Below are 24,176 nucleotides of genomic sequence, written 5' to 3' on the forward strand. Positions count from 1 at the left end.
CTGCCTCCAGCCTACCTTACAGAGGGCAAAAGACAGGTGTGGCTTCTTTGGAGCAGAGCATTGAATGGATCGTGAGACAAGAAGGAAAAGCCAAAATGACCAGGTGCCGTGGACAACAAACATCAGCATAACGAGAGCCTCTGGGTGAGCACCATGCGGCTGGGACTGTGGATCCCACGTCAGCTCCTTCTAGACTGTATGCTCCTTGTGCGCAGGGAACCTGTCTACCAACTCGGTTGTTTTTTCCTCTCCTAATTTATAGAAGAGTGCTCTGCCCACAGTAAGAGCTCTATAAACCCCACTGACTGACTGATCAGCCTTTTCAGTCACATACACAACCAAGAGGTGAATTTCACCATTAGTGACATCTTCATCAAGAACAAAAGATGATCGATATAGAGATATATAGCTATTTAATAATCTTTATAAATAGCTTGTCGATCACATTACACCCTCCCTTAAAAACCTTCATATTGTTCCTGTCCTTTTCACATAAAACAAAAGCGTCTGGCCACACTGGCTTCAAAGCTCTTCCCCAGTTGACTTTCTCTTACCTAACTGCTCTCTTCTTCCACTACACTCCAACTCCCACTGGATGAAAATTCCTTAACTGTTTTTCACTCTCAACTTTCCTTCCTCGGATCTACCGCTCAAACTATTGCCCCTGCCTGGAACTCCTTCCCTTCTCTGCTTTGCCAGATCACATCCCTCCATGTGCTATTCCCTGATAACCCCAATTATCTACTGGTTCTGTAGCCCTTTAGACACCTGAGGATTCTTTATGTACTTAGCTGTTTTGGGTTTTTTTTTTTTAATGGTACTCTTTAAGTGCTTACTATGTGCCAGGCACTGTACTAAGCACTGGGATAAGTATAAGGTTGTCAGGTTGGCCACAATCCCTGTCCCACATGGGGCTCACAATCTAATCCCATTTTACAGATGAGGTAACTGAAGCACACAAAAGTTAAGTGACTTGCCCGAGGTCACAGAGCACACGAGTGGCAGAGCCGATGTTAGAACCCAGATCTTTCTGATTCCCAGGCCTGTGCCCTATCCACTAGGCCAAGCTGCTTCTCTATTGTGTTGTTGATTTATATGTCCATGTTTCTCAATTATCCCCATTTGCCAATACTTATTATTGTTCATGGATCAATTCACGTCACACACTGCCATGGTAACTAGGCTCGAGAAATCATCATATAGAAAGGAGTGACTGTCTTCACATATATGGAGAGTTATTATAAAGAAGACACAGAACAGTTAATTTCACTGTGCCTCAGTTACCTCATCTGTAAAATGGTGATTACGACTGTGAGCCCCATTTGGGACAACCTGATTACCCCAGTGCTCAGAACAGTGCTTTGCACACAGTAAGCACTTAATACCATTATTATTATTATTATTCTTAGGAACTCAGAGAAACGAACGTAAGGAAAGGGATTTGAATTGCGGCAAGACAGAGCTTGGTTAGATGAATAGAAGAATTGCCTGGCAGGAAAAGTAATCAAATACTGGAAAGCTGCAGAATCTTGGAGAACGTAAAGAAAAAAGTGGGTTTAACCATCCATTCTGTGTGACCAGTTTTGAGTTGAACAGAGGCAGACTTCCCTAGGGGAAAAAGATGGAGGTAGAAGACTTAGGTTGTAGGCCAGCTCTGCCTATGGCCTGCTGTTTGACTTCAGGCAAGTCACTTAACTACCCTGAACCTCCAAATAGTTGGAGTAGACCCTTGCCTGCGGTGATCCACAACAAGCCATAGGCATACTACCTTGGCTCCCTGAGCACCTCCAAAAAACCCAATAGGTAACAGGACCTAAGCCCGCCCAAAGTCTCATACCAGAGAATCCATCACCATTTCCATTAATTCACTTGTAAATTGGATATGAATGCCTGCCTCTCTTCCTCACAGGGTTGATTTAAGGATAACTGCTGGGAAAGTGTTTTGGAAAAAAAAAACACCACCACCACCACTAATTTGAGGCATTAACAGAACAATGACTTTCTAGTTCTTGATGGGGATGACAGGAGACATGAGCCGGAATGGGAGACGTGGACGGTTTTGTCCATCATATTAATGTTGCCGACAGTGAATCGCTAGCTGGTATGGGGGTATGAGCGAGGAGACAGCAGCCCCTTCCAATCGATTCTGGTATTTGGTCTGTGGCAATAACTGCCACATGCAGTGTCAGATGCAATTTTTTCAGCCAGAGAAGGATTCAAGGTCTGCTCCATATGGGCCTTGTCAGGGCTTTATTTCACGACCTTTAAATGCGAATGAAATCATTATCTTAAATAACAATGACATTCAGTGATCTAGCCCTGGCAGAAGGCCTGTATGAAAAAGGATACAGGTGATGTGGTATACATCAGGACACTTCTCCAGCCTCAAGGGTGGTCCCGGAGGGAGGCTGCTGCGCCCTTGGAACAACATCATGTGGTTTACACGGCTGCAATTCTACCAACTTTTTTCGTTTGTTTTTTAGATGGTACTTGTTAAGTGGCTACTATGAGCCAGGCACTATTACTAAGCACTGCGGTAGTTACAAGATAATCAGGTTAGATATAGTCCCTGTCCCACGTGGGGACTCACAGTCTAGGTAGACGGGAGGAGGATTTAAAGTGAGGTAACCGCGACACAGAAAAGTTAAGTGACTTGCCCAATGTCACACAGCAGACAAGTGGCTAAGCCAGAATTAGAACCCGGGTGTCCTGACTCTCAGTCCAGTACTCCTTCCATTACACCACACTGCTTCATAGAGATATGACATCTATAGCCTTCAGATGGCCAATAAAGTACCAGTTGTACAAACACTTAGAACAGTGCCCAGCACTTAGAACAGTGCTTTGCACATAGTAAGCGCTTAACAAAAGCCACCATTATTATTATTATTGTAGAGCACATGGATTGGAAGAGTACATCCAGTTCAATCCGCTGCCCCTCTATAGGTTTGCGACTGCCTGTATTCTAGTATTCTCTGGGAGGGGTGGGGGGCAATGCACGCCATTCTGGTTGCCATGACAATAGGCAATGAAAGATGTCACATACACATCAATGAATGACTTCCCAGAGACCGTTTGGGTTTGTGTATCTGTTCGGTTGGCATGGGAACAGGAAATGAATGTCATCAAGAGAGAGTGAGGAACGCTACCACTGAGACACAGGCACTAAGCTCCAGGCAGAGTAGAGACATACCCACAGATTCTGACAGACACAGGCTAAGAAAAATATGAAAAATGGACTTGAGGTCCCTTTGCTCCAAAAGGTTTGAAAAGCATTCTTTATGTCTCCCCTCATAACTATATTCATAAAAGAGAAGGAGAAGAGAGATCACAGTCAGGATCACCATATAGCGTCCCAAACTGCCTCACTGAAGACCACTGGCTGGAAGGGTTGGGAAAGGGGCTCTGAAGATCTGCTGTCCCCCCAGATCCCCACTTCCACAATCTGTCCCCCACTTCTCAGCAAAGCTCCCACAGTAGGTCACCATCCCTCCTACCTCCTCATCCATTCATTCATTCATTCAGTGGTATTTATTGAGCGCTTACTGTGTGCAGAGCACTGTACTACCACACTCTCTATGAGAGGGAATCTCTTCCTGCGGCCTCCAACCCTCCTGTCACCACAAACAGAAAAGCCCCGATGGGGGAACTAGCCCTTTTCTGCTCCTCTCCCTCATCATCCAACTGAAGCCTCTGTGGAAGCCCACTCCCTTCCCCAACTCTTTCCCACTTCACCTTGTACGTATTTATTCTATTGCATTTTGTTAACATGTTTTGTTTTGTTGTCTGTCTCCCCGTTCTAGACTGTGAGCCTGCTGTTGGGTAGGGACCGTCTCTGTATGTTGCCAACTTGTACTTCCCAAGCGCTTAGTACAGTGCTCTGCACACAGTAAGCGCTCAATAAATACGACTGAATGAATGAATGAATGAATTGTTCTCAGCTTCAATCCTGCAGCACCATTCAACCCTTGCCTCAGCCATCTTCTGGGCCCTCCTTGAGTCGCCACAGCAGAAATCCCCTGTATTTCCCCTACTCCCTAAAAATGCCTTTGCTGCTGCTTCTGACACCGTTGGGATTTTTTAGGTGGATGCTTTAACTCAGGTTCCCCCTTAACTGACGACCTGAGGGGCAGCACCCCAAGGCCCTTTTACCATCAGACTTGTTGGACTTTGTACTTACACGCTGCCTTTTGTTATTGTGAGCCGCTGGAGATCCGGGGATCATATCTAACTCTCACCAATGTATTTTTTCTCCAACACTTGACACAACATTCTGCACACAGTAATGGCTTATTAAACACTACTACTACTGCCACAACTCCCAATCAGTTATATTTATTGGGCACTTACTATATAGAGATGCCCACAGTCTACCACGGGAGACAGACATTAAATTACAGACAGAGGGAAGGGGTCAGTGGCCGGACAGATGAGATCAAAGTACAGTGCGTAGGTCAGCTTTAGAGGAGGAGAGGAACAGACTATTACTATAAATATGCGTGTCAGTGACTATACGCATGTATGTGTGAATCTGTGAATGTGTGCAAGTACCCCCGTTGCTGTCTGTGTGACTGTCCTCAAACTTTTTTATGATCACACCTTTGTAATGGAGTGAATGAAAAGAGGATGTGGAGAACTTGAAAGGGGTCGGAAAAGAGAAACCAATATGACCGAAAGGCAAGTAGGAATTCTTCAAAATTTCAGGTTAATTAGTTTAGTGGAGAGAAGCCAAAATGTGGCTTTCCTCCGGTCATAAGAATTATTATTAAAAGATAGTTGCCTATTAATTGTTCTCTGCCCTCGCAGAGAACAGAGGAAAGGAAATACTTAAACTGGAGTTGGCTTTTCTTGAGTATCCAATGTGAACAGCAGTGTACTGGATTACAAGAAGGCAGTCGTCCCCCATCTAGACAGTAAAGTCCAGTGTGACTAAAGTCCAGTGGAGTTAAACTGGGCACATTTCCCTAGGGATAAAGAAGAGCTTCCTGACAGCAAAGGTAATGAAACACTGGATAAGATTCCCCAAAATACTGAGGAATATCCTCACCTAGAAGAGGAGAAACAACTGACTGTCTTGGATGTCTTCAGTGCAGACCTACAGGAAGCTACACTAATTCCCTGAGTTCCTAACCAGTTGTGGAATTATACAGCAAATACAAAATATCATATAGAGTACTATTATAATGGTATTTGTTTAACACACACTATGTGTCAAGCACAATCTAAGCATTGGAGTAGGTACAAGCTATTCAGGTTGGACACAGTCTCTGTCCCACACGGGGCTCACAGTTTAAGAGGGGGAACAGATACTGAATTCTCATTTTACAGTTGAGGAAACTGAGGGACAGAGAAATTGAGTGACTTGACTAGAGTCAAACACCAGACAAGTGGCAGAGCTAGAATGAGGGCACAGGTACATGCTCTTTCACTAAGCCACACTGTTTCTCATGTGTGAGACTGTGACTGGCACATATTGTGGTTCCGCACTCCCTCCCTTCCCCACTAATAGCAAAGGGCCTGACCACCTTTCAGGAGGAGGCCGAGGCTGAGCACTGGAGTGTTGACGGAGCTGTGGGTGGAATGTAATCCACAGCCCCTGGAAGCCTGGGCGGCTCTCTTAGCTCAAAGATTCTCAACTCTTCCCCTTGCCCAGAGTTCCCGAGGAGCTGAAAGCAAGCCCTTTGGCAGTGGCCCTCACCACGGTCCTATGCTCACACAGATCATCATAATTAACTGCTGATTTGTTTCCTGGCTTCTCTCTATTTTCTCATTAATAATGATGGCATCTGTTAAGTGCTTACTATGTGCCAAGCACTGTTCTAAGCACTGGGGGGGAATACAAGGTAATCAGGTTGTCCCACATGGGGCTCACAGTCTTAATCCCCATTTTGCAGATGAGGTAACTGAGGCCCAGAGAAGTTAAGTGACTCGCCAGTCTCCCACTATGGCAACAAGATGAATGGAAAAAAAAAAATCAATGGTTACCTTTGTGATCATCCATCCTAATAATAATAATGATGGCATTTGTTAAGCACTTACTATGTGCAAAGCAGTGTTCTAAGCTCTGGGGAGGATACAAGGTGATCGGGTTGTCCCACATGGGGCTCACAGTCTTAATCCCCATTTTACCGATGAGGTAACTGAGGCACAGGGAAGTTAAGTGACTCGCCCAAGGTCACACAGCTGACAATTGGCGGAGCCGGGATTTGAACTCATGACCTCTGACTCCTAAGCCCATGCTCATTCCATTGAGCCATGCTGCTTCTCTAATGTGGATGTACTGTATGATACCCCTCTAACTTTTCCCTCTATAGTTCTATTTCCGCTCTACTAACCTTATCCTCTATTATTTTAACTAGAACCTTCTTGAATTTGCTACTATCTATATGATTGCCCAGATACAGCCCCTCTTCACAGGCCTGAGAATCAAAGGACCTGGGTCTTAATCTTACTTGCTGGGGGACTTTGGTAAAGTCATTTAATGTCTCTGAGCTTCAGTTTTTTCATCGGTAAAATGGGGGATTAAAGACCTGTTCTTCCACCTTCCTAGACCATGAACCATATGAGGGACCAGAACTGTGCCGGACCTGATGCTCTTCTCTCTACCCAGTGCTTAGTGCAGTGCTTGTCACAGAATAAGCACTAAACAAATATCTTATACTCTCCCAAGCACTTAGTCCAATGCTCTGCACACGGTAAATGTTCAATAAATATGACTGTCTCATTGATTCCCAATAATTATTATTACTATGCAGTAAAAGCCTGCCGCGATAAGAAACTCCACTCAGTTCTCCTTTAATATATGGGTTAGAGTATCTTCATGTACCTCACGTTAAGGAAAAGCCATGCTATGGTAGACATTCCCTGACCAGTGATACACATCGGTACATTGCTATTTTTTCTGACCCTGTAATCACACTCTATCAAGACAGATGTTGTACGTAAAACGTTCCTCAATTTCCTATCTGCAAGGTGTGGGGGGAAACATATCATGGGAAATCTAAGCACAGCACACAGTAAAAAAACAAGGACCAACACTATAGCAAGGACAACATGAAAAGGAGTCAAAGAATATTGCTGGAAGCCACAGCCTTCGGGTTATTCACAGTTCCCAGTCAGGGCCATCTTCGGCCTAAGCCGGCACAACCTTCCCAGCATTCCAGGAGTCAGGAAAACAGGCCTGTTCCTCTTTAGGCTGTGGAAAACTCAGTGAGCAATCCCGAGCATAGATGTGGGCTTCTATGTGATTCTGCTCCCTTGCAGGCTAGAAAAGCTGCAATTCACCACGGCAATGAAACAGCTTTTTAAGAAACAGTTAATCCTCCCCTTAGTCCCCACCCTCAGCTATTGTGTTCAACCAGTTGGTTTCCCTGTGATACCATTACCAGAGTCACATTTAAAATCGATTTTGGCTTTCCCGAATAAGTTCTGAAGTCTACAAAATCGTATCAAATTCAGTTTTTCCCCAGCTCTGTTGCAAGAGTCAGTTTTCTTAAAATGATGTATTCTAATTATTAATCCATACATTGGCAAACCTAGCCACTTTGGACCATGTGGTGTGGTTTGCTTTGCTCTGTAATTCGAAATCTTCCTGTTCCAATTCCCCGGAAAGCAATTTATGAGGTAGAGAAATGAAGGAACAGGAGCATGGGCCTTACAAATTACTCAGTAAAGCCAATGCTCAGGCTAAATATGGAAAAAAATCGTTGATCACTCAGTTGCCACAGCAATGCTCTTTGGCAAGCACCTGACTCAAGCTTCTGCAAAAAGCAGGGTTGGCTACTGGAATTTGAGAAGAGAACTGCTGTGGAGTGAAACTGACAGGAAATTGTACCACTACAGAAATATTGGGGTATTCCAGCTAAAAGAGGCCAGTAGGCAGTGATGTAGATCTGAAAGATGTTGCATCTGCTCAGAGCAAGCCTAAGGTCTAGGCGTGGGAAGCCGCATGGTCTAGTGGAAGGAGCAATGGCCTGGGAATCAGAGGACCTGGGTTCTAATCCCGACTCTGACGCTTGTTTGTGCGTCCTTGGGCAGGACGCTTAACTTCTCTGTGCCTCAGTTACTTCATCTGCCAAATGGGGTTTCAATATCTACTGGGTGTTCAATACCTCCTTCAAATTGTGAGCCCCATGTGGGATTTGATTATCTTGAATTTAACCCAACACTTACTATGTGTCAAGCACTGTACTAAGTTACCACAATTAAATACCACATGTAGCAGTATGAACTAATTTGCGTTCTCTGACTTCCCAGTCAGGCAGGCCAATACAAGGTGATAGTGGCAGCGGCAGGTAATAATAATAATGATGATGGCATTTGTTAAGCGCTTACTATGTGCCAAGCACTGTTCTAAGTGCTGAAGGGGATACAAGGTGATCAGGTTGTCCCACGTGGGGCTCACGGTCTTCATCCCCATTTTACAGATGAGGGAATTGAGGCTCAGAGAAGTTAAGTGACTTGTCCAAGGTCACACAGCAGACAGATTAGAACCCACCTCCTCTGGCTCCCAAGCCTGGGCTCTTGCCGCTGAGCCACACTGCTCCTCAGCCACTGTCCCCAGACCTTCTGTCGGGGGATCGGTGAAGGAGGGGGCAGAAGAGCCAGGCTCAGAGTGTACCCTAGAGAAGCAGCCCTCCTCTCAAACTTGCCTTATGCTCTTTCCCCCAAAAGACACATCTACCAGCTCACAACTGGATGGACAATAGGTGGTAACTGTTAGTGAAATGGTTCTGGTTTCCAACTATCGCTAAGAGTGGGTAAAAAATGAGAAAAATGACAACTGGAATAGAACATGAATCAGGACATTAGTTCCTATCAGTACACAGGTACATCCTGAACTACTATGATTAAGCAATTACCTTCCCATTTTGAATACTATCCTGTCCTCCCAAAGATCAGAAGACTAAAAATAATCTATAATTTTGGCCTTTCACCACGTCTGATCCAATTACCTTGTATCTATCCCAACATTGGCACCTAATAAGCGCATAACAAAAAATGCTATTATTAATAATAATCTAGGGTCTAACATTCCACTTTTTTCCTTCTTCAGTAGGGAACACTACTAGAGCTTCTTCTGAAGCCAGTGGCAATCTGAGAAAAGTGAGATTAGAATGTAATAACCTTGAGGCAATAATTACGTCTACTGATTCTATTGCATTGTACTTAACCAGTGCTCAGTACAGAGAACACCCGGAAATCACTCATTATATCCTATTGATTGACTGAGATCATGGTCTAGCTAAATACAGTCTCCCCCACCTAACTAAAAATTACAAACTCATTGAGATTGAGAATCTTTTATACTACGGGAAGTGCCTTTTAAATTGAAAATGTGGCTTTTAAAAAAAAATCACATTTTATTTCTCCCACTGATCAATAAGAAAGAGTTGTCAGACAGAGGGAAGTGTTGATAATATCAACTCTGAGAACTTTGCTTGTTTACATTTCAACTCCATAGGCTGAAATTATGCCACGTCTCACTAAATTACAGATCCAACCCTCTCAGAGTTTTAAATAGATTATTTTTTTTCCTGATCTAGCATTTGCCTTTTTATATAAATGTGTGCAGTCCCATGTAATTATGAAATGATAATCAGCCAGAAGAATGCTTAAGAGGTCATCTGGCCCCAGATGTCTCTCTGCCTCAGGACAGGGTTCGTTTTAAGCCTCCTGGGAAAAGCTCCAGGATAATTGAATTTCTAATAGCCAGGCTCCTAGTCCTCCATGGCTGGAAGCCCAGTGGGCCAGCCCCATAGCAGGAAAATGAGACTTAAAGCAAATAGTTTGGAGTTTATTCCAACAGGCCCAGAATTGATGATCAGGTGCCAAAACCCCATTTCTGAAGCAGATGAGGTCTTTCTAGGAAGGAAGACATTCAGCGACGCTGAGGCGGCCTTCCAGTTCCTGGCGTCATTTTTAGAATAAATACAGCAGGAAAGAGGTCTGGGTAACACTTAGCCAATGAGCAAGCTTTTTCATTTATAGTCTAGGGAATCCCTAACACATCCAAGAGATGTGTTGAGGTGAGCGGAATGGAAATTTCCATTTGATTCATGGGAACTTCCACTCTAGAGCGTAGTGGTTCTCTAAGCCAGTGAAGATTTCTGCCTTTGCAGTACCGTTCCTGGAAATCTTGGGAGGGCCTCCGTTAGTCCCCTTGTCCACTGAGTGGACCATCAGCTAAGCAGACTTAGAACTTGCCCTTCTTCCAGCAACATTTGAATTTTAAAAAAAAATCCCTGTTGTGCCAGACAAATTATTTCTGGAATGATATCTGTTTAAAAAGTCACGGAGACATATCAACCCATAGACCTGGGTTCTAACCCCAGCTCTGCCACTTGCCTGCTGTGTGATCTTGAGCAAGTCACTTAACTTCTCTGTGCCTCGGTTTCTTCATCTAGAAAATGGGGGTTCGATACATTTTAAGATGGAGGGAGAAAAGGTTAGTCCCATGTGGGACAGGGACTGTGCTAGACTTGATAATCTTGAAAAGTGCTAAGCACATTATTTTTCCTTAAATGGTATTTGTTAAGTGCCTCCTATATGCCAGGCACTGTTCTAAGCACTAGTGTAGATACAAGATAAAAAGGTGGGACACAATCCATGTCCCACATGGGGATCGCAGTCAATCCCCATTTTACAGATGAGTCAACTGAGGCACAGAGAAGTTAAGTGATCCATCCAAGATCACACAGCAGTCAAGTGGCAGAATTGGGACTAAAACCCAGGTACTCTGATTCCCAGGTAATAATAATAATAATAATAATAATAATAATAATAATAATAATAATAATGGCATTTGTTAAGTGTTTACTATGTGCAAATCACTGTTCTAAGCGCTGAAGGGGGATACAAGGTGATCAGGTTGTCCCACGTGGGGCTCACAGTCTTAATCCCCATTTTACAGATGAGGCAACTGAGGCACAGAGAAGTGAAGTGATCCATCCAAGATCACACAGCAGTCAAGTGGCAGAGTTGGGACTAAAACCCAGGTACTCTGATTCCCAGGTAATAATAATAATAATAATAATAATAATAATGATAATGGCATTTGTTAAGTGTTTACTATGTGCAAATCACTGTTCTAAGCGCTGAAGGGGGATACAAGGTGATCAGGTTGTCCCACGTGGGGCTCACAGTCTTAATCCCCATTTTACAGATGAGGCAACTGAGGCACAGAGAAGTGAAGTGATCCATCCAAGATCACACAGCAGTCAAGTGGCAGAGTTGGGACTAAAACCCAGGTACTCTGATTCCCAGGTAATAATAATAATAATAATAATAATAATAATAATAATAATAATAATAATGATAATGGCATTTGTTAAGTGTTTACTATGTGCAAATCACTGTTCTAAGCGCTGGAGGGGGATACAAGGTGATCAGGTTGTCCCACGTGGGGCTCACAGTCTTAATCCCCATTTTACAGATGAGGTAACTGAGGCACAGAGAAGTGAAGTGGCTTGCCCAAGGTCATACAGCTGACAATTGGTAGAGTCGGGATTTGAACCCATTCTCTTTCCACTAGGCCATGCTGCTTCTCACACTAAGATCTTAATTGCTACACAATTATTAACAATAATAATAACTACTTACAACTTAACAGTGAACTCTCAAATGTACGGATAGAACTCACTTAAATTCAATACCAAAACACAAGCATCTGGGTGAGATTTGAAACAGGCTCACTGCTAAGAATCATGACAAACACCACACGTATGGACCAGTCCACTTCACTTCCTGGATCTAGAAATAATACTCAATATCTTCCACACAATGCACTGATTCCCCTAACCATCCAAAAACACACAGCTTTTGTCTGGGACATTGACTTTTTGAAAATCTAATTTTGGTCTGATTTAATTGTAGAGAAAAAGAAAACCCATTCCTTGATCTTCAGTGGGAAAGTATTGAATTACACATTTATCCCTTCCATATCAGCCCAATACCACTGACAAATAAAAGAAAGGCCCCTTTCTTGCCCCGCGCCCCAAAAATTGCTACATAATTTCAGGAGTCCTTTCAATCAAAACTGACTAACATCCTGTACAAAAACCCAAGTATTTAAAAATACAGCAATGTTCTCATTTTTTAAAAAACTGTCCCATTCAAATTATTTCAGGCTCTCCCCTCTATCTTTTCCATCACAAATTACATCACACCACCTGTTGTATAAGCAGTGGACATTTTCACAGTTCCTAAAAACTCTTGTCTCCCACACATCTCTAAAAATCAAATTTAAGAGAAATTACTATAAACACATGAATAGTTTACTCCTTTCTTATGCTGTATAACTAATTTAATAAAAATAACAGAAGTCCACATAGAAGAATACATCATTTTGTTAGTAAAGTGAGCTTTGGCAAAGTCAATCATAACAATAAATGATATGAATTTCTAAAGCTGAAACCACAAAAGGGCAACTCCAAAGAACTGGCAAAACACTTCAGCTCAAAGGCTTTAGTAGTCCCTTTTTAGCAGCCCAAGAAAGGATGCAATGTAATTCTAATCAGAAATAGTAAAGAGCTCAATTTAATCATTGGCAGGAGGTGTGATCCCTCTTTATGCAAACCTGAATTTCAGGAGAAAAGAAGAAACGTTTCAAAACACCAAACGCCTTTCATTTCAGTTGGTCGCGGTAAGTATGGTTTACCAGATGCTGGGGGAGGAAAGCTGAAGAATAACACCGCAGTTTCATTAGGCATTTAAAAAAAAGGAAAAAACCCCAACCTACTGGGCATTAAAATGTGTCTACACAAACGTGACCCATTGGGTCATTTCTCGTTGTGATGTGAAAATGTATTCCTTGAAGAATATAAACACAACACTCCTGTTTCAAAAACAAGATGGTCTATAAAAGCATACTACTATAACATACACGGTTGATACGAAGAGGCAAAATAGCCACGGCAAGAGAAACAATAGCAATTTTCATTTCATACCGTGGTTTAGCATCTCATTTTCTATTTTGATCAACTACAAAGCAGAAGCATCAACATAATTGTCAACATGAAAATAAACATCACCTAGGTCCTGCAATGACTGCCGATTAAATGTTTTCCAGCTTACCTGGTGAAAAGAGAACTGGGGGAAAAAATAAATCACAGCAAAACAAAGACCCCCATCCACGGTGATGAATCTTGGATGCCTTCCTCTACAATGGTTCAGGTTTTCTGGCTCCAGTGGCTTACAAATTAATTGGAATTTCTGCGCCCTCAGTGGAAAAGAAAACAAAGAGACCTTTCCAGAATCCTCTCTGCTTCTGCCTCCGCTTCCTGTTCTGATACTCACTCTATGGTACCCAACATATATCAGAAAACAGCTTTAGGGAAAAAAAAAAAGGGAAAAAGAAAAGGGGGGGAAAAAAAAGGCCAGGAGGCAACGTGCTTCCAACGTGGGAGCGCCATCTACTGGCCGACAGAAATAGTGCCGCGGCCCCAACGTGGGAGCGCCATCTACTGGCCGACAAAAATAGTGCCGCGGCCCAAAGTCGCAGGCTTGACCCTCTCTGACGTCACCCGCCTTGGGAGTCTGAAGGAGGCAGAAGTGTGTATGTGTGTACGTTTGTGTGTACGTGTGGTGTGTGTTGTATGTGTGTGTTGTGTGTATGGGGAGGGAGGGGAGAGACCCTGCCCCCTTTTCTCTCCTCCCCTCCTGAGGCCCACGTGCCCTGTTCCCCCCAGCATCCCCACAATGGGTGCCAGGGCCTTTCTTGTCTAGGCCAGAGGTGGGATGGGGTGAGCGATCAGTGACACAGTAGGTGAGATCGAGATTCACGTGAGAAGGAGATCCTGCCCCCTTTCCCTCCTCCCCGCTTGAAGCCCACGTGCCCTGTTCACCCCACCATCCCCACAATGGGCACCACCCAGCCCTTGGGAAAGGAAAATGACCCAGAGAAGGGCCCATTTTGTAGCCTTTCAAGGCATCCGACTGGTGGAAATGGTGACAGACCACCATAGAAGTTAGTCCCCTGTGGTCTCAGATCGGCCCCGGGAAGCTGTGCCAGTGTTCCATGAATTTTGCCTGAGATTCAGATTGATGATGCTGAAGGAACCTGACGGTTTCCAGGGCCTTTCTTGTCTAGGCCAGAGGTGGGATGGGGTGAGAGATCAGTGGCACAATAGGTGAGATCGAGATTCACCTGAGAAGGAGACCCTGCCCCATTTCCCTCCTCCCCACCTGAGGCCCACATGCCCCCGTCCCCCCAGCATCCCCACAGTGGGCACCACCCAGCCCTTGGGAAAGGAAAATGACCCAGAGAAGGGCCCCATTTTGTAGCCTTTCAAGGCATCCGACTGGTGGAAATGGTGACAGACCACCATAGAAGTTAGTCCCCTGTGGTCTCAGATCGGCCCCGGGAAGCTGAGCCAGTGCTCCATGAAGTTTGCCTGAGATTCAGATTGATGATGCTGAAGGAACCTGAGGGCTTCCAGGGCCTTTCTTGTCTAGGCCAGAGGTGGGATAGGGGTGAGAGATCAGTGGCACAGTAGGTGAGATGGAGATTCACGTGATAAGGAGACCCTGCCCCCTTTCCCTCCTCCCCTCCTGAGGCCCACGTGCCCCCGTCCCCCCAGCATCCCTACAATGGGCGCCACCCAGCCCTCGGGAAAGGAAAACGACCCAGATTAGGGCCCCATCTTGAAGCCTTTCAAGGCATCGGATCCCCGAGCCAAAGCGGCCGTTCCCCTGTAAGAGGCTTTAGTGTGTTCCTCCAATTGGGTGGCAGGGTGGGGAGCCAGGATTTGAGGAGAAATGCCCAAAGCAAGTCAAGCTGCAGTGCAGGGTGGACTGCACGAGCCTCTAGGGCTGGGGAGGTGGCCCCTCCCTTCCCTCTCCCCAGAACGGACACACGCACACACACACTCCCTCTCTCTCCCTGACAATCATTGTGGACACACACACACACACACACACACACACACACACATCTGCCCTCGTGGACTGACTCACTCTCCCCGCCTGCCCCCCCCCCCCCACACACCCTGACTGCCCTCGTGGACTAACTCACATTCTTCACACACACCACACACACCCTGTCTGCCCTCCTGGATTAACCCACTCTCCCCCATCCCCCCCCCCCAACACACACACCCTGCCTGCCCTCATGGACTGTCTCAGTCTGTGTTACACACACACACACACACACACACACACACACACATTTATGGGCTTCATGGGCGCACACACACACGCACCCAAACAGACCCTCTTGTGAAAACACACACACACACACACACACACACACACACACACACACATGCCCTGCCTGCCCTCGTGGACTGACACTTTCTCTCTCTCTCTCTCTCTCTCTCTCTCTCGCTCGCTCTCTCTCTCTCACACACACACACACACATATACACCCAGATAGACCCCCTTCATGGACACACACACACACAAACACCCTGCCTGCCCCATGGACTGACTCTCTCAAACACATACACACCCAAACAGACCCTCTCGTGAACACACCCACACCCACACAAATGCCCTGCCTGCCCTCGTGGACTGACACTTTCTCTCTCTCTCTCTCTCTCTCTCTCTCTCTCTCTCTCTCTCTCTCTCTCTCTCTCTCTCTCTCACACACACACACACACACACACACACACACACACATACACACCCAGGTAGACCCGCTCATGGACACACACACCTGCACACACAGAGACCACCTTCATGGACACACACACACACACACCCCCCCAGACAAACTCGCCTCATGGACAGACACACCCACATACCCTACAAGGCCTCATGAACACACTCTCTCTCTCTTTTACTTCCTTCCTCTCCCTCTCCCCCCATCCTCCCCTGCCCTCGTGGAGACACACACACACACACACACACACAATTACCACACTCGTGGAAACACACTACCATGTCCTAGTTTAGAACCTCCTGGAGGTGGTCCAGCGCCAGAAGATATCACTGCCACAAGTTTCCGGAGGAAAGATGGTAAGAGTTAACATTAAAAGAGATTGTGTGAAGTCAAAGACCAGGTAGATATAGATGGGGAAGAAGTAGAAAGAGCAAAGACCTGGAAATATATTTGGAAACCACTAGCGTCTTCTGGAAGGAAAATGCAACGGTGAGGTATTAAACTCATAGCGGGACATGTTAAAGTATCTGTTTAAATTTATTTTTAAGCTTAAATAAGCAAACATCTTTCCAAACTTAAGATCAGGAACAGTAACTACCTTCTTCCAAAGAGTTCACAGCATTAATATAGCTATTACCTGTCTTGCCTCTAACATCCCTAAAAGAATTATTATTAGTAGTAGCATTATTAGTATCCTAACATGGCATTTGTTAAACTTGTCCTTTGTGCCAAGCACTGTAGTAAGCACTGAGACAGATACAAGATAATCAGATTGGACACAGGGATAATTTCATAATTTCTCTCCTTCAGCAGCAACCAGAACATGATGCTGGCTGCCGTAAGCAGTTATTGGTCTCTGGAAAAGGGACTATTCAACCCCTCCAGTAATACACAATTGATCACACATTCTTAGATGCTTTCTAATATTGGTTATTTACTCCGGGCATTCACTGACAGGTGGCAGAGCAGATAAGAGCAACTCTGGCCACATTCACCTCACTGATCCTCCCTCAAAAGGAGAGATGACCTGTTTGCATATGGATTTTTTAGGGCTTTGTGGCTAAGCAACAGAAATTTTTACTATGCAAACTTTGTGAGAATAGCAAGGCCAGACCCTCAGATCAAGGAAAACAGGTTGTTTATGTGAATGGGTACTCCCCCACCCTATAGCCTACCGCTTCTACTATTATTAATAAAGGACTTCAATGTTAAACTACAGAAACTGGTCTTTAGAAGGTTAGGGTGCATAAAATAAGTAAATACAGTTTTTTCTGAGTACAAAATTATGTGAGAATCGAAGTATTATTTAGGCTAACATTGTTGGAAACAATATTCCTCTACATCTCCCAGATCAAAAAAGGTCATAGGGAACTATCCTGCTAAAGAGGAGGAGCTCTAGTAATCATGAAAATGAAGTGTTACCTTGACACCAGATGAAACTGATGAACTTAGTGTGCAGGCAATTCATCTGTCCTTTACAAAGGCAATTCCTACAGGTGGCAGCCCTGCATGTATTTCACTGTCAAATGGAAAATGCCTGTAAATAATATTTAAACAATGTTAAAATTGGGGAAATTTCATCAGTATAAATACTTTGAAGGTCTGATGCTGGTTCTTTAAGAGACCAATCTGAATAATAATGAGAGGTAAAAGGCAAAATGGTAAGATTGGATACCATTAAATCTGTTGTGATAGAAACATTGGAAATTATTATTTCCTCAAAGGCAAATATACAGGAATGTGTTTGGCAAAGCTATGATTCAACCCTGCAATCTTCAAAAAAATGCTAAGCAACTTGGAAAATGGTTGAATTCAAAAGCAGGGACCATTAGATCATAATGACTACAAAGGTGGGGTGAGAAAGAAGAACCACTATGCAGATCATATAGGTTTTATTGGGGAAATCAGCAAAATGGGCCAAATCAGCAATGTGGCAAGGCTTTGGTATAAAAGGATTGTACATCTCATATGGAATGTGAGGCAATGATTGTTTTATTCAGCGCTGCTTGGACTCTTTCTAGAGAACTCTTTCTGTTCTGCGCCACATTTTAAAAGCAATACAACACTTGGAAATATTTCAAAGGTGATAAAAAACAAAAACAATCAATTAAGGTTGAAGGAATTGTAATCACACCTGTATAAAGAAAGTAAGGGCCTACTTAACGTTTATAAGAGGTTGGTTGTTAGGGGATGTTTAACCAGCTGTTGTCAATCTCCAATGAGGCCAGAAATGGGCTTTCAATTACCCAGGTGAGTCAAAGACCTTGTGTACACCCCCCCCCACCCCCCACCAGAGACAGTTTATATTAATCAGTGTAGTTTGTACACTTGACTACAGGTGCATTTCTCATCTTTACTGAAGTTACCTTGGTTCGAGGATTTGAGTTGAGGTTATTTAAACACCAGGCATTTTAGGACTCACTGGTGACCTGGGTTCTAATCCTAGCCCTGCCACTTTCTATTGTGTGACCTTGGGCAAGTTACTTATCTGGAGGTAAATCTCATCTGTAAAAGGGAGGTTAAATACCTATTCTCCCTCTTGGTTAGATTGTGAGCCTAATGGAGGATACAGGCCATGTCCAATGAGATTAATTTGTATCTACCCCAGCACTTAGGGCACAGTAAGTTCTTAACTATTGTATTAATTATAATATAAACTCAACCTTTCCATTTTAAGTACTTATTATGCTGTGGATACAGTTAAATCCAACCAAAAAATGAAGTCAAAGCAACACAGCACAACGGTTTTTTGTTACAATATGTAACAGAGATCTGCACTGGTGAGGACAGATCAAGTCTGTTACCCTAAAAGCAGGCTCAACCTCATGACCAAAAAGTGGGAGAGGGAGCTGGTTATAGTCCATGATGGGTGTGGTGTTCCTTCACACCAACAACAGAATCCAATCAAGTGTCGCTCCCATTTTCTTAACTGACTACAGAATGTGGCTGAAATTAGCTGCAGGGAAGGATATGGCTGAAATTGATGACAGGGAAGGGTGTGGCTGAAGCATGATTTAGGTAAACAAGGTAATTTAATGCAAAATGGAGTCTGAAAACAAAATGGAGTAAGGCTGGTTAAGAAGTTTCGAAGACATGTCTCCTCCAAAAGGCCCTATCAGGCTAAGCCCTTCTTTTTTTCATCTCCTACTCCCTTCTGTGTCACTCTGCTCTTTTCCTCTCTCCCAGCCCCACAGCACTTGTGTATATCTGTAATTTTAATTGTATTGATGTCTGTCTCCCCCCTCTAGACTATACGTTCATTGTGGGCAGGTATTGTTACTATTTATTGTTGTATTGTACTTGCTAAGTACTTAGTACGTTGCTCTGCGCACAGTAAGCGCTAAATATGAATGAATATTACCAAGCATGGGGCAATTTTACTTTTTTTAATGTAGGGAACACAAGCTTTGGACTTACCTGTACAAAAAAGAGCTTTGTGATTAGAAGGGTGAAGAATGCAGGATACCAAAGAAAGTTAGGGATCCTTCTCTCTGGACATGAAGGAGGAGGTGAACTGAGGTAGAGTGCCTTGAAATAGTTATGTAGTCACCAGAGAAGTTGAGGGGTGAAGACAAGACTGACTTCATTAGAGAATTAGTGGTCTTGGAGGCATGGCAGAGTCTTAAATACCGGGTTTAAAAGGGAGTGCAAAGAAGTAGTGGAATGAAGAAATGAGGGGGTAATGGATGAAAAGGAATAGGATCTATGACTTAACACAACATATCCGGAAACTAAAATAATGTATTACAATGGCTGACCTCACTGTAGCACTTCTGGCTAGGATTTTTACCATAGAATGGATAGGAAAAAATGGAGAACTATGTAAGACACAAATGGGAGAAGAGACATGGAGACTAACGCTAGAGAAGGTGGATGTAAGTGGGAGAGGGAGGGAGAGACCAGCTGGAAAGGGTGAGAGGGGAGGCTCTGTGTCTTTCTAATTTCTCTGTGGCTCTCCACCCCATCTCTCTTCTAGCCTTTTTCTTCTCCCCACGTCCCACACACTCAGAATGCTGAGAATGGGAGATCCTCTGATTTTGAAAAAGCACTGTTTCTGAACTGTTGTCACGGCTGCTTATGTATTCACAGGGCACTGCAGGCTGAGGACACAGGGCTAGCTAATTAACAGAGGTCCATTATGACTAAGTGAGGTGCAGTTCTATCCCACAGTATGTCTGCAAGCTGGCTGAACAAGAAGAACATTCTATGTTGGCGGCCACTGAGGAGCTGGAAACAGGTGAATTCTGGCTCTGGAAAAATAAGGTCACCATCTGGGTCCACTTCCCAGTTTGGACTCAGGAGCTACCAGGCTTGGCGATCATATGTCAGCCACAGTCGAGCTGCTGGTTTAGCTCTGTGAGTATTAAACTCTTAACAGATCCCAAATACTTTCCCTCTGTAATAAGTGCTTAAACCTGCTGGAAACTTAGAAAGTTATGGGGAGCAAGAAGCAGCCTTGTAATCTGACATTACATTACAAGGTTGACATCTCTCTGTATACTGTAAGCTCACTGTGAGCAGGGAATGTGTCTATTATACTCCCAAGCACTTAGCACTTTGCTCTGTACACAGTTAGTGCTCAATAAATATGATTGACAAAAAATTTGACAAGCAAACTGCAATTAAGCTTCCTGAGAGACAAGTGTATCTGCTCCATCAATGAATCCTATTTATTGAGCACTTAAGTGTAACGTTTGGGACAGTACAATAGAGCAGAATTGGAAGGTGCTTTTCCTGGGTACTTATGAATAGGGCCCGTTCTTTGGGACTATTCCATTTATCACAATGTATCTTGTGGCTTAATTGATCAGGTTTGTAATAATTATGATAGTAATTACCACTTGGGAGACAATGTTTATTAAGACAACCTCAGTTTCTGATTTTCTTCTAACAATCTCAAAGCCGAAGCCTTAAGTGGCAATGGGAAGGATTGTTCATTTTTTAAAAACTTATGGGCTGCTTTGTATGGATATTATTTTTCTGTACGCTACAACATAGCAGATTGGGATAGTAGGTCTTAGAAAGTCAAAGCAATTGGAACTGTTTTGCCTGAAAATGAGAAGTGAGCTCATTATGGGTAGCTAACGTGTCTGCTGATTCCGTTGTAGTGTACACATAGTATGCCCAGAGTAAGAGTTCAATAGATACTATTGATCTCTTCACCACTCTGGACAGAGTGCACCCTAGAGAAGTACTGACAGGGCGTTGTTGAGTCGCATATGTTGGGTCATGAGATAGGCATGGAGCACTGACAGGACGACAGCAGTCCTGGAGTAAGTGCCCCGTTTGCTTCAGACAGCAAATTGGAAACTCAAGATGATGCGGGTGTGTCCTCAAATGATAAATTCCTCGAAGAGCCAGGGATATGGAAGCATAAAACTCGCAAAACCCTGTTAGCTTGAGCAGTCAGTTGAATCTCTTAAACTGGATGACTTCTAAACTCTAGAAGCTGGATTTGACCTTTTGTTCCTTTTCTCTAGGTTAAATAGAGAAATTTCACAATTTCAACTCATTTTCTATGCAGGTGTCAGAGATGCCATGAGATATTTCTAATAGAAACCAGTTCTCCCAGCATACTTGAATGAGCAGCGCTATTCCTCTAGCTATCCTAAATTAAGACACTTTACCATTAAGCAAATAGCAATTCAAGGATGGCAAAGATAAACATTTTTCCATCCAACTAGGGCTTACATTAATCTGATTAATTAAAACATAAATGAAGCCTATTTGCTTTAGGTGTTGTGAATTAACTGTGTGCTCTGCGAGACATGCCACGACTGCTGCCTCTCATTTGCTTTGTGCTTCACTGCTCTCTTCTTAAAGTACTGCTTTCATTTTTCTTCTCTCCCTGGCAATGATTATAACAAAGCCAATATATGGCCAGCAGGGCATGTCACCATTGTCCTGAAGTACTAGAATAGCCATTTCTGAGTTTCAGTCCATCAAGGTGACCGCTAATTATGCACATAGGCATCCATTACAGGACCTGTTACAAACAGGAACATTAAAACTTAAGGTCATTAACATAAGATGCTATAGTCTTACATCCAGGAGTTAATACTGCTACTGCTAATAATAATAATAGTATTTGTTAGGTGCTTACTATATCTCAAGCACTGTTCTAAAAGCTGGGGTAGTTACAAGTTAATCAGATTGAACACAGTCCCTGTCCCACATGGGGCTCACGGTCTAAGTAGGAGGAAGAGAAAAGGTACAGTATTTCTGTTCCTATTTAGTTGTCCCACCCTCTAGTATATACTAGAATATAGAATATACTTATTCTTATACTTATATACTTATAATATAATAATATATAATATATTATAATATATTATTATATATAATTATATATGTATATGTTTGTACATATTACTCTATTTATTTATTTATTTTATTTGTACATTTCTATTTATTTTATTTTGTTAGTATGTTTGGTTTTGTTCTCTGTCTCCCCCTTTTAGACTGTGAGCCCACTGTTGGGTAGGGACTGTCTCTATATGTTGCCAATTTGTACTTCCCAAGCGCTTAGTACAGTGCTCTGCACATAGTAAGTGCTCAATAAATACGATTGATGGTGGTGATGATGATGATGATGACTGTAGAGCTGCTTTGACCAGACGATGAGCCCCATGTGGGACAGGGACTGTGTCTGACCTGATTATCTTGCATCTACTCCAGTGCTTAGTACAGTGCTTGGCATATAGTGAGCACTTAATTACCCTGTTATTTCTATTACTATCATTTGTAGTAGTATTAAATGGAAGAATAGTAGGAAACAGCTCACTTTAAAGAGCAGGACACGAATGGTAACAGTGAAAGAATAACAAAGCTCCAGTAGAATAGCAGTTGGCTGGTGGATAGAGCACGGGGCTGGGAGCCAGAAGGACCTGGGTTCCAATTCCAGCTCTGCCACTTATCTGCTGTGTGACCTTGGGCAAGTCACTTAACCCCATCTGTAAAATGAGGATTAATACTGTGAGTCCCATGTGGGTTATGGAATGTATCCAACCTGATTAGCTTGTAATATAACAAGTACAGTGTGTGGCACATAGTGACCACTTACCAAATACCAGAAAAAAGGCTAAGTGAAGACTGTGAAAGAATTACTAATGTATATTAATTTTACTTAGCCTTTGGCAATGGATACAGCCATCCATCCATCACCACCCAACAGGACCTTTCTGCCTCTTAAAAGAAGGTCAGCAGACAGGCTGGTTTATACTCACTCTGTTCATTTTTTTTTCCCACTATCTGACTGAGTGCACATGACTAGCACCCAGAAATGCAAAAGAGCTGGAAGAGAGCTGTGGAAGCTATTCTTGGGAAGAAAGCTTTGCTCTGATCCCTCACTCTGCCCACAGTGCTAATAACGCTTTGTACAGAACCCACACTGTCAATTTCAATCCAGCTGGGCCTCCACCTGATTTGCAATCAGCTCCAAGCTTTCCCAGAGACTGAGCTAGGGAAAGCGGAACTGATAGTGCAAAGGGAGAGAAAATAACCCAAGAAGGAGAACCCCATGAGTTACTTCTAGGTCCAGGGGTTTACCAGAGCTCACTTGCCAGGGTGAGCAAAGCAATCCACGGACTTTATTCTTTTCACAATTGCTGGATGCGCAGCAAAACATTTAGAATATAATAATTCATTTTAGGCAGGGAGAGTTTACCAACTCTGTTGTATTATACTCTCCTAAGTGCTTAGTACAGTGCTCTGCACACAGTAAGCCCTCAATAAATACCATCGATTGATTGATAATTGTGGAATCTAAGTCCTTACTATGTGTCAAACACTGTACTGAGAAGCAGCGTGGCTCAGTGGAAAGAGCCCGGGCTTTGGAGTCAGAGGTCATGGGTTCGAATCCCGGCTCTGCCACATGTCTGCTGTGTGACCTTGGGCAAATCACTTAACTTCTCTGAGCCTCAGTTACCTCATCTGTAAAATGAGGATTAAGACTGTGAGCCCCACGTGGGACAACTTGATCCCATTGTATCCCCCCCGCGCTTAGAACAGTGCTTTGCACATCGTAAGCGCTTAACAAATGCCATCATTATCATTATTATTATTATTATTATTACTAAGCACTGGGGTGAATACTGCCTAAGTCAGACACTGTCATTGTTCCTCAAGGGGCTTGCAGTCTAAATGGGAGGGAGAACAGGTATTAAGTGACTTGCCCGAAGTCACACAGCAGGTAAGTAGCAGAGCCAGGATTAGAGCCTAGGTCCTCTGACACCCTGGACTGTGTGCTCTTTCCATTAGGCCACACTGCTTTCCATATCGCTATAAACAATGTCATTATTGGGCCAGATCATTGGACCACTCATTCCAGGATTTCATCTCCAGCATTAGCAATTGGATGCTCTTCTTGGTACCCTGAGAGTTTCCCCACTGATAAACAGTGCACAATTATGGGCCACCCAGGCTTCCTCTTTGTAGACTTGCCATCTAGCTTCCTGTAGCAACCGTTAACTCCCAATCATCATGGTTGCCCACTTCTACCCCTTATCCCACTCTCCTGAGATGTGGCGCCCAATATATAACATTTCAGGTGCCAGCATCTTATCAATCGATAATG

General features: G+C 43.6%; 1 protein-coding gene across 6 annotated transcripts in view; it reads right to left on the reverse strand.

Moving 5' to 3' along the window:
* SCN3A (sodium voltage-gated channel alpha subunit 3) overlaps nt 1–13,277 on the reverse strand; it is a 117,611-nt gene extending 104,334 nt beyond the window's left edge. For all 6 annotated transcript variants that reach the window (XM_038751878.1, XM_038751877.1, XM_038751880.1 and 3 more), the window contains exon 1: nt 13,075–13,277. The gene's annotated coding sequence lies outside the window, so the exon portion shown is untranslated. The remainder of the gene's footprint in view (nt 1–13,074) is intronic.
* Nucleotides 13,278–24,176: the final 10,899 nt, after the last annotated feature.

Source organism: Tachyglossus aculeatus, chromosome 9 (assembly GCF_015852505.1).
Source record: "Tachyglossus aculeatus isolate mTacAcu1 chromosome 9, mTacAcu1.pri, whole genome shotgun sequence".
Classification (NCBI taxonomy): Eukaryota; Metazoa; Chordata; class Mammalia; order Monotremata; family Tachyglossidae; genus Tachyglossus; species Tachyglossus aculeatus.